Here is a 12,292-nt window from a genome sequence, read left to right on the forward strand (position 1 = left end):
CCATGGAACAAGCCTCATTTCCATCCCTGAAGTGCTTCTGCACCTGATATGGCAGATTTAAATGCATGTTACAGATAACATTGCCCTCTGTTGGCCCCAATAAGCCACAAAACTCCCATCTTATTACTAATTTGTTTGTTCCCCCTATTCCTCCCTCCCTCCTTCTCGCCATCTTCAAGTCTTCCACGATTTAATTTAGAGTGCGGTTCACAGGCCAGCCACTGTTGAATTGTAAGGACGTGGAGATTTCATTTAAATGGTCCCTTTAACTGACGGTAATGACTTTATCAATATATGTTAGGTCAAAATGACACCCCTTTCCCTGCATAGTCAGTAGGGAATAGGGTGCCATTTTAGATGGACTATTTGGGATAATTAAGTTTTACACTATTGGAACATTATGTAAATGTCTATATATGAATTACAAGGAATCAAAGCAGTTAATTGCCACACATTTATAAAGCCATTGCAGCTTTCTAATTACATGTGGGCACATTTTTCTCCATCTATTTGAACCTTTTTATTTTCTTTAAAGGGCCAATCTACAGTTCAAACAATAATAATGCTCCTCCCCACCACTGATTTGGCAAATGCACTCTTAGAAAAAAAGGTGCTAAGTAGAACCATATAGGGTTCTTCGGTTTGTCCCCATATGGAAACCTTTTTGGTGCTAGGTAGAACCCTTTAGGGGTTGTTAATGTACGGTTTGCCATAGAACCCCTTGTATATGGTTCTGTCTAGAACCCTTCATGAAGAGTTCTGCCTAGAAACCCCTTTAAAAGGTTCTACTCAGAACCTTTTTCATCTTTGAAGAGTTCTTCGTAGAACCCTTAATAAACAGTTTCACCAGCTTTACTAGCCTTTAAAATGAAACTCCTTATGACAATACATTACATATATCATGACACCTTTCTTTGAGGGCCAAATAATACCCTAACACAGTGGTCTTAGGAAACTCCTGGTTTATAAGCCACATCAGGCCTGCAAGTCACGCTACGCCGGCATGCAAAGTGAAGTGTAATATTTACTGGAATCCAGCCAGAGTGAGGATATCCAACCATTGGCACATTTAATCACCTGGAACCTGCATTCCGAATGACTACCAGGGTAGAGAGGATAGAGTAAGGAGACTACCTAAATAATCTAAACAGGAACAACCATCTCAGTAATGAGTGCAATAATTCCAATTACGACCAGATTGGATTAGTTTAGAAAAAGATATGTTATTATGGGGCGGCAGTGTAGCCTAGTGGTTAGAGCGTTGGACTAGCAACCGGAAGGTTGTGAGTTCAAACCCCCGAGCTGACAAGGTACAAATCTGTCGTTCTGCCCCTTAACAGGCAGTTAACCCACTGTTCCCAGGCCGTCATTGAAAATAAGAATATGTTCTTAACTCACTTGCCTGGTTAAATAAAGGTAAAATAAAAAAATAAATACAATTTATTTTTGTATAGCATAATATTAATCAACCAATCAATGTATATGCAAAAACACAGATATTGAAACAAAACATTCTGAAAAGAAACCTGAAATAGAGCATGCCTTGAAATAAACTCAGCAAAATATTTGTATGAACATAACAAGATTCAACAAATGAGACATAAACTGAGCAAGTTCCACAGACATGTTGTCAGAGTTCTTCAACAACAGTGGGTTTGGAGTCAGGTGCAGAGAGCAGAAAATTTATATTTTTTATTCCCAGGAAAAACGGTCACGCCCAAAAAACCAAAACCCAAGGCACATTAACTGACCGGCCCATACACAGGACCCAAAACTGAAAAATAAGATACAAAAATCCACAAACTAACCGCATAGCAATCCCGCACAAACCTAGGCTGGCCTAACAGGCTTATATACATAAATCAAGAAACACAAAAAGAAACAGGTGCAACTAATAAGACCAAACGAACAGAAAAGGAAAAAGGGATCAGTGGCGGCTAGTAGACCGGCAACGACGACCGCCAAGCATCGCCCGAACAGGCAGGGGAGCCACCTTCAGTGGGAGTCGTGACACATGTGACTACCAGAAATGTAATAGTGTGTCCCTGAACAAAGTGGGACTCAAAATCAAAAGTAACAGTCAGTATCTGGTGTAGCCACCAGCTGCATTAAGTACTGCAGTGCATCTCCTCTGCACCAGATTTGCTAGTTCTTGCTGTGAGATGTTACCCCACTCTTCCCCAAGGCACCTGCAAGTTCCCAGACATTTCTGGGAGGAATGGCAGAACACTGACATTCCTGTCTTGCAGGAAATCACGCACAGAACGAGCAGTATAGCTGGTGGCATTGTCATGCTGGGGGGTCATGTCAGGATGAGCCTGCAGGAAGGGTACCACATGAGGGAGGAGGATGTCTTCCCTGAAACGCACAGCATTGAGATTGCCTGTGATGACAACAAGCTCAGTCCGATGATGCTGTGACACACCGCCCCAGACCATGACGGATCCTCCACCTCCAAATCGATCCTGCTCCAGAGTACAGGCCTCGGTGTAACGCTCATTCCTTCTACGATAAACGCGAATCCGACCATCACCCCTGGTGAGACAAAACCGCGACTCATCAGTGAAGAGCACTTTTTGCTAGTCCTGTCTGGTCCAGTGATGGTGGGTTTGTGCCCATAGGCAACATTGTTGGCGGTGATGTCTGGTGAGGACCTGCCTTACAACAGGCCTACAAGCCCTTAGTCCAGCCTCTCTCAGCCTATTGCGGACAGTCTGAGCACTGATGGATTGTGCGTTCTTGGTGTAACTCGGGCAGTTGTTGTTGCCATCCTGTACCTGTCCCGCAGATGTGATGTTCGAATGTACCGATCCTGTGCAGGTGTTATTACACATGGTCTGTAACTGCGTGGACGATCAGCTGTCCGTCCTGTCTCCCTGTAGTGCTGTCTTAGGTGTCTCACAGTACGGACATTGCAATTTATTGCCCTTGCCACATCTGCAGCTCTCATGCCTCCTTGCAACATGCAAGGCACGTTCACGCAGATGAGCAGGGACCCTGGGCATCTTTCTTTTAGTGTTTTTCAGAGTCAGTTGAAAGGCCTCTTTAGTGTCCTAAGTTGTAATAACTGTGACCTTAATTGCCTACCGTCTGTAAGTTGTTAGTGTCTTAACAACTGTTCCACAGGTGCATGTTCATTAATTGATTATAGTTCATTAAACAAGCATAGGAAACTGTTTAAACCCTCTACAATTAAGATCTGTGAAGTTATTAGGATTTTTACGAGTCTTTGAAAGACAAGGTCTTTCACGTTTCTTTTTTTGCTGAGTTTATGATAAGTGGTTTTGAGTGTTTTACTCTACATAGAGTAAAAATGACACAATCACACTCAGCTCTGGTTATTAACACCAATACTGTTTTTTTATACCACTAAGTGTTAAGTTAATTTAACTCCTGAATCAACACTAGTCATGTTACAGTGAAAACTCAACACTAGCTAAACTGGCCAATTTGATATTTACCATACAGTACAATACATTGCTGGTTCACTCATTCCCTTCTATTCTCCTACTCTCCGCTCTATAAAATCACTGAAAATACTAATTTGAAAGACATAAATCACGGCAGTACCGTATATGTAAAATGATTAAGGGAATAACAGATACGTGCACAATTATTCCCATATAGGTACAGTTTAAAACATTCTCATGTGTATCTTTTTTAAATGATAAGATTACTCGAACTCCTGATGTAAAAGTTTAAACACTGAGGTAAGCATATATGTAGAACCATTTTGGAACCCTTTTTTCAGGGGTGTAGCTGAGTGATGAGCTGAAGAAATGGAGCCAATCTCAAATTTATAGACAGCGCTATGAATGCAAGGACTGACCATCCATGAGATCAACATGACATTTTTAACAATGTTTTGAGGCTATAAAGTGTTTGTTTACAATTACTTTGTTTACAAACAAAGGAATAAAACAAGTTTGTGTTGGGTTCAGGTGAGGTAAGAACATGGAACTAAGCTCATGAGGTATTCATTCATGAGGTAATCATAAGTTATATTATTAAATAATCAATGGGTATATGGGGCGGCAGTGTAGCCTAGTGGTTAGAGCGTTGGACTAGTAACTGAAAGGTTGCAAGTTTAATTCCCCGAGCTGACAAGGTACAAATCTGTCGTTCTGCCCCTGAACAGGCAGTTAACCCACTGTTCATAGGCCGTCATTGAAAATAAGAATTTGTTCTTAACTGACTTGCCTAGTAAAATAAAGGTCAAACAAAAAAATATGTAGGTGTATGATTAATTTAAAAGTCCAAAATTTAATTTAGCAATCGCAGATTGACCCTTTCATGTGGAAATGATCCACATTTAGCATAATCCTTATTCAGTGTGTAAAAAGAGACGGCTATTGTGATTAGAAGTGTGCAATGCACCCCCCCCTTTCTGAAAGCTGTAAAAATGCAATCAAGCAACATGCAAAGTCAGAGGAGCATGTAGATATTCTGATGTACAGGAATGGCCTATATGTTCTCCTCATGTGGGTGTAGGAGAAGAGACCATTATTATATTATTCTATGGACGAGACAGGCTTCTTAATTCACACTCTTCTAAACACAAGGCCTCTACAGTACTGTATGTAGTGATTATGCCCTGAGGCCAGCTATCTGTGATCTGAAGAGCCCCAGTTTTAGCGATAATAAGCTGCTTTTGCAAAACACAGCCTGCCTACTTTAGCTATAGGTCTGACTCCTCCCCTCCTCTTACCCCGGCCTCCTTCTCTCCCTGGTTCCCTACCCCACCTTGTGTTTATTTATACATCTTGTTTAGGCGGCTGGCTGCACCTAGTCTCCACACTGCTAGGTGTGTTAGTTTAGACCCTGGGCGAGGAGAAATATGTACAGATGTAGGATCTTAATTTGACCTATTTGTCAGAGCAAAATAATCCTGCAGCAACAGGTCCTTAAAGTGTAGCCCATAACATTGCATGATCGGCCGTTAGGCTATTAGCTGTCCAAAAGTAAGCTACATGAAAAGTGCAGATGTTAATATAACCTTGTGTTAGTGTAGGTTTCAGTGAATTGATGTAAATCTCAAAGCTCATCTGCATTTCATGCGATGCAGGACAATTCCGAGCAACAGGAAAGCAATCAAATTATTGATCCCACACCAGTACGTATGGGGTTGTATGGAGCATAGAGAGGCGTGTTTGTGTCATCATTTCTGTGTGTGTGTGTGTGTTTGTGTGTGGAGTTTATTTTGGAGTGCGGGCCTCTCCAGGGATAGGTCCCGATATAGTAATGACCCCGCTGCCTCTTCCGGCCAAATAACAGATCTGTGGAAAATATGCTTGTTATGTTGACTTCCACTGCTCTAAATATATTGTAGGTCTGAGAAGTACACTGTAATATACTGTAAGTCTGAGAAGTACACCGTAATATACTGTAGGTCTGAGAAGCACACCTTAATATATTGTAGGTCTGAGGTACACCTTAATATACTGTAGGTCTGAGAAGTACACCTTAATATATTGTAGGTCTGAGGTACACCTTAATATACTGTAGGTCTGAGAAGTACACATTAAAATAGTGTAGTTCTGGAAGTACACCTTAATATACTGTAGGTCGGGCTCCTGTGTGGCGCAGCAGTCCAAGGCACTGCATCTCTGTGCTAGAGGTGCTATTACAGACCCTGGTTCGATTCCAGGCCGTATCACAACCGGCCTTGATTGGGGGAGTCCCATAGGGTGGCCCACAATTGGCCCAGCGTTGTTCTGGTTAGGGTTTGGCCAGGGTAGGTTGTTGTAGTAAATAAGAATTTGTTCTTAACTGACTTGCCTTTTTAAATAAAGGTTACTAAAAATAAATAATGGTCTGGGCTGAGAGGTGCACTTCAAAGAACTTACCTGTGTTGTCATGGAGGGGCTTATCAGATCTTATTTTAGCATAGGAGGGAGAGTGTAACAACATCACTGATGTAAGGATCTATTGTATATTAACAAAAAAAACACATTTCATTGTACAATCACAATATCCCAATGGAGATTGATATTATCATTGAACATCAATGAAAGTATCAGTTTCACGGATCCCTCCGGAACCTCCATTACGCACACCTGGCCCCTATTCCCAGTGATTAGTAATTGTATAAGTGTGTCCTTGGGTTACCATTGTCCTGTCGATTATTGTTACAATGGCTGTTGGTGCATGTGAGAGCCTGTGCTATGTCTTTTGGCTTTCTTGCCTTTGTGGATTGTGCAGATGATTTCGGGTCTCGTTCCGTGTGTTAATCATTGTGCGCTTGTGTTATTTATTCGAGGTACTCCTCACACTTTTGTTTGGGTTTCAACCCTGTGTTTTATATAGTGTTTGATCTTTGTCTCCGTGCCTTTACACTGCATGCTGTAATTTGGGTAAGAAATGTAAAAAAATATTACGCATTGCTGAGCCTGTCTCCCTAATCATTCATACCAATGTGACAATCTGTAAAATTGTATCATGTGTCAAGTCATTTAGAATCACTTTAGGTGCACTTTATAAAGCCTGATTTTTTTTTTAATGCTCTCCAACAAAATCAACACAGACGTTGGTGGAGCATATTAACTGTCCTCTTCAACCTCTCCTTGTCCCAGTTTGTAATTCCCACATGACTGGTCTGCCACGCACAATTCCAAAACCATCATCAAGTTCGCTGATGTCACAATGGTGGTAGGCTTGATCTCCGGTGACAATTTAGTCAGCCTACAGGGAGGAGTGACCTGGTAGTGTGGTGCCAGAGCAACAACCTCTCCCCCAAGGTCAGAAAGACCAAGGAGCTGATCGTGGACAACATGAAACAAGGGTTTCATTATAGCCCTTGATGGTTTTTGTGACGGCACTTATACAAACTTTAAAAGTTCTTGAAATGTTCCCCATTGACTGACCTTCATATATTAAAGAAATAATGGACTCTCATTTCTCTTTGCTTATTTGAGCTGTTCTTGCCATAATATGGACTTGGTCTTTTACAAATCAATTTAACAGGGCACACCTATTAATTGAAATGCATTCCAGGTGACTACCTCATGAAGCTGACTGAGAGAATGCCAAAAGTGTGCAAAGCTGCCATCAAGGCAAAGGATGGCTACGTCGAAGTATCTCAAATTTAAAATATATGTAGGTTTTTTTAAACACTTTTTTTGGTTACTACATGATTTCATATGTGTAATTTCATAGTTTTGATGTCTTCACTATTATTCTACCATGTATAAATGAATATTGTAAAAATAAAGAAACCCTTGAATGAGTGTGTTCAAACTTTTGACTGGTACTGTAAGTATTCAGACCCTTTACTCAGTACTTTGTTAATAGCACCATTGGCAATGGTTACAGCCTAGAGTCTTCTTGAGTATGACGATACAAGCTTGACACACCGGTATTTGGAGAGTTTCTCTTTCTCTGCAGATCCTCTCAAGCTCTGTCAGGTTGGATGGGGAGAGTTGCTGCACAGCTACTGAAAAATTGGGCGTGCAAAATTATTCAGCCCCCTTAAGTTAATACTTTGTAGCACCACCTTTTGCTGCGATTACAGCTGTAAGTCGCTTGGGGTATGTCTCTATCAGTTTTGCACATCGAGAGACTGAAGTTTTTTCCCAATCTCCGTCCCAGTCTCAGGTCTTCTGCAGACTCCATCAGGTTTTCTTCCAGAATGGTCCTGTATTAGGCTCCATCCATCTTCCCATCAATTTTAACCATCTTCCTTGTCCCTGCTGAAGAAAAGCAGGCCCAAACCATGATGCTGCCACCACCATGTTTGACAGTGGGGATGGTGTGTTCAGGGTGATGAGCTGTGTTGCTTTTACGCCAAACATAACGTTTTGCATTGTTGCCAAAAAGTTCAATTTTGGTTTCATCTGACCAGAGCACCTTCTTCCACATGTTTGGTGTGTCTCCCAGGTGGATTGTGGCAAACTTTAAACAACAATTTTTATGGATATCTTTAAGAAATGGCTTTCTTCTTGCCACTCTTCCATAAAGGTTGATTGTTGTCCTATGGACAGAGTCTCCCACCTCAGCTGTAGATCTCTGCAGTTCATCCAGAGTGATCATGGGCCTCTTGGCTGCATCTCTGATCAGTCTTCTCCTTGTATGAGCTGAAAGTTTAGAGGGACGGCCAGGTCTTGGTAGATTTGCAGTGGTCTGATACTCCTTCCATTTCAATATCATCGCTTGCACAGTGCTCCTTGGGATGTTTAAAGTTTGGGAAATCTTTTTGTATCCAAATCCGGCTTTAAACGTCTTCACAACAGTATCTCGGACCTGCCTGGTGTGTTCCTTGTTCTTCATGATGCTCTCTGCGCTTTTAACGGACCTCTAAGACTATCACAGTGCAGGTGCATTTATACAGAGACTTGATTACACACAGGTGGATTGCATTTATCATCATTAGTCATTTAGGTCAACATTGGATCATTCAGAGATCCTCAATGAACTTCTGGAGAGAGTTTGCTGCACTGAAAGTAAAGGGGCTGAATAATTTTGCACGGCCAATTTTTCAGTTTTTGATTTGTTAAAAAAGTTTGATATATATCCAATAAATGTTGTTCCACTTCATGATTGTGTCCCACTTGTTGATTCTTCACAAAAAAATACAGTTTTATATCTATATGTTTGAAGCCTGAAATGTGTCAAAAAGGTCGCAAAGTTCAAGGGGGCCAAATACTTTCGCAAGGCACTGTATTTTCTGTTCTCTCCAGTGATGTTCGATCGGGTACAAGTCCGGGCTCTGGCTGGGCAACTTAAGGACATTCAGAGACTTGTCCTGTTGGAAGGTGAACCACCCCAGTCTGAGGTCCTGAGGGCTCTGGAGCAGGTTTTCATCAAGGATCTCTCTGTACTTTGCTCTGTTCATCTTTCCCTCGATCCCGACACTAGTCTCCCAGTCCCTGCCACTGAAAAAACACCCCCACAGCATAATGCTGCCACCACCATGCTTCACCATAGGGATGGTGGCAGGGTTGAAACCAAGAGTTCAATCTTGGTTTCATCAAACCAGAAAATCTTGTTTCTCATGGTCTGTGAGTCTTTTGGTGTATTTTGGCAAACTCCAAGCGGGCTGTCATATGCCTTTTATTGAGTAGTGGCTTCCATCTGGCCACTCTACCATAAAGGGCTTGATTGGTAGAGTGCTGCAGAGATGGCAGAGAGAGAGAGAGAGAGATGGGGTGTGATAAAGGAAATAGGAGAGAAAGAAATGAAAAATAGTAAGAACAAAATAACAAACAGGAGAGAGACAGAGAGGGAACATTGGAGGAAAACACAGGTTGGCAACTGATTCCCAGTGATATCACTATTTACATGAATTTCTACAAAAGGTCAAATCGATGTGTTAACACAGATCTCAATATCCAATATTCCAAACCCCACCCCACCCCCGCTGTTATGTTGTACTTTATACGATTATGATAGCTCCGTCTGGTTGGCACTGACTGTTACCAGGAAAGAGTTTTATTCAGATTCAGGATGGACTGACCTTTCAGTGATATAGCCTCAACACCGCAGTACTTTCCCCCAGGCTAAACTGAAAGACATTACGGCTGTTTTTCCCCGAACACAAGCTTTATTGAGAGTGAGAGAGCAGTTATTTCTCCTTTTTTTAATCAATTCTCATGGAGTGTTACGATAAAGTCTCACCTCCGAGCCCATTTGGGTTCTCTCAGAGAACGGTGAGAGCCAAAAAGTTTTGAGAAATGGTTTTAGTCCTGTGAATGCAGAAAAAGCTACATTGTACCATGAATTTAAACTATTCCAGCTAAGAGCATTTGTTTATTATGTCATGCTAGAATGATGTGAACCATGTTAAATCAAAATAAAATAAAATGTATTTACATAGCCCTTACATCAGCTGATATCTCAAAGTGCTGTACAGAAACCCAGCCTAAAACCCCAAACAGCAAGCATTTACATTACATTTAAGTTATTTAGCAGACGCTCTTATCCAGAGCGACTTACAAATTGGTGCATTCACCTTATGACATCCAGTGGAACAGTCACTTTACAATAGTGCATCTAAATCTTAAAGGGGGGGGGGTTGAGAGGGATTACTTATCCTATCCTAGGTATTCCTTAAAGAGGTGGGGTTTCAGGTGTCTCCGGAAGGTGGTGATTGACTCCGCTGTCCTGGCGTCGTGAGGGAGTTTGTTCCACCATTGGGGGGCCAGAGCAGCGAACAGTTTTGACTGGGCTGAGCGGGAGCTGTACTTCCTCAGTGGTAGGGAGGCGAGCAGGCCAGAGGTGGATGAACGCAGTGCCCTTGTTTGGGTGTAGGGCCTGATCCCTGGAGGTACCCTGGAGGTACTGAGGTGCCGTTCTCCTCACAGCTCCGTAGGCAAGCACCATGGTCTTGTAGCGGATGCGAGCTTCAACTGGAAGCCAGTGGAGAGAGCGGAGGAGCGGGGTGACGTGAGAGAACTTGGGAAGGTTGAACACCAGACGGGCTGCGGCGTTCTGGATGAGTTGTAGGGGTTTAATGGCACAGGCAGGGAGCCCAGCCAACAGCGAGTTGCAGTAATCCAGACGGGAGATGACAAGTGCCTGGATTAGGACCTGCGCCACTTCCTGTGTGAGGCAGGGTCGTACTCTACGGATGTTGTAGAGCATGAACCTACAGGAACGGGCCACCGCCTTGATGTTAGTTGAGAACGACAGGGTGTTGTCCAGGATCACGCCAAGGTTCTTAGCGCTCTGGGAGGAGGACACAATGGAGTTGTCAACCGTGATGGCGAGATCATGGAACGGGCAGTCCTTCCCCGGGAGGAAGAGCAGCTCCGTCTTGCCGAGGTTCAGCTTGAGGTGGTGGTCCGTCATCCACACTGATATGTCTGCCAGACATGCAGAGATGCGATTCGCCCCCTGGTCATCAGAAGGGGGAAAGGAGAAGATTAATTGTGTGTCGTCTGCATAGCAATGATAGGAGAGACCATGTGAGGTTATGACAGAGCCAAGTGACTTGGTGTATAGCGAGAATAGGAGAGGGCCTAGAACAGAGCCCTGGGGGACACCAGTGGTGAGAGCGCGTGGTGAGGAGACAGATTCTCGCCACGCCACCTAGTAGGAGCGACTTGTCAGGTAGGACGCAATCCAAGCGTGGGCCGCGCCGGAGATGCCCAACTCGGAGAGGGTGGAGAGGAGGATCTGATGGTTCACAGTATCGAAGGCAGCCGATAGATCTAGAAGGATGAGAGCAGAGGAGAGAGAGTTAGCTTTAGCAGTGCGGAGCGCCTCCGTGATACAGAGGAGAGCAGTCTCAGTTGAATGACTAGTCTTGAAACCTGACTGATTTGGATCAAGAAGGTCATTCAGAGAGAGATAGCAGGAGAGCTGGCCAAGGACAGCACGTTCAAGAGTTTTGGAGAGAAAAGAAAGAAGGGATACTGGTCTGTAGTTGTTGACATCGGAGGGATCGAGTGTAGGTTTTTTCAGAAGGGGTGCAACTCTCGCTCTCTTGAAGACGGAAGGGACGTAGCCAGCGGTCAGGGATGAGTTGATGAGCGAGGTGAGGTAAGGGAGAAGGTCTCCGGAAATGGTCTGGAGAAGAGAGGAGGGGATAGGGTCAAGCGGGCAGGTTGTTGGGCGGCCAGCCGTCACAAGACGCGAGATTTCATCTGGAGAGAGAGGGAGAAAGAGGTCAGAGCACAGGGTAGGGCAGTGTGAGCAGAACCAGCGGTGTCGTTTGACTTAGCAAACAAGGATCGGATGTCGTCGACCTTCTTTTCAAAATGGTTGACGAAGTCATCTGCAGAGAGGGAGGAGGGGGGGGAGGGGGAGGAGGATTCAGGAGGGAGGAGAAGGTGGCAAAGAGCTTCCTAGGGTTAGAGGCAGATGCTTGGAATTTAGAGTGGTAGAAAGTGGCTTTAGCAGCAGAGACAGAGGAGGAAAATGTAGAGAGGAGGGAGTGAAAGGATGCCAGGTCCGCAGGGAGGCGAGTTTTCCTCCATTTCCGCTCGGCTGCCCGGAGCCCTGTTCTGTGAGCTCGCAATGAGTCATCGAGCCACGGAGCGGGTGGGGAGGACCGAGCCGGCCTGGAGGATAGGGGACATAGAGAGTCAAAGGATGCAGAAAGGGAGGAGAGGAGGGTTGAGGAGGCAGAATCAGGAGATAGGTTGGAGAAGGTTTGAGCAGAGGGAAGAGATGATAGGATAGAAGAGGAGAGAGTAGCGGGGGAGAGAGAGCGAAGGTTGGGACGGCGCGATACCATCCGAGTAGGGGCAGTGTGGGAGGTGTTGGAAGAGAGCGAGAGGGAAAAGGATACAAGGTAGTGGTCGGAGACTTGGAGGGGAGTTGCAATGAGGTTAGTGGAAGAACAGCATCTAGT

Source organism: Oncorhynchus gorbuscha, linkage group LG06 (genome assembly GCF_021184085.1).
Source record: "Oncorhynchus gorbuscha isolate QuinsamMale2020 ecotype Even-year linkage group LG06, OgorEven_v1.0, whole genome shotgun sequence".
NCBI lineage: Eukaryota > Metazoa > Chordata > Actinopteri > Salmoniformes > Salmonidae > Oncorhynchus > Oncorhynchus gorbuscha.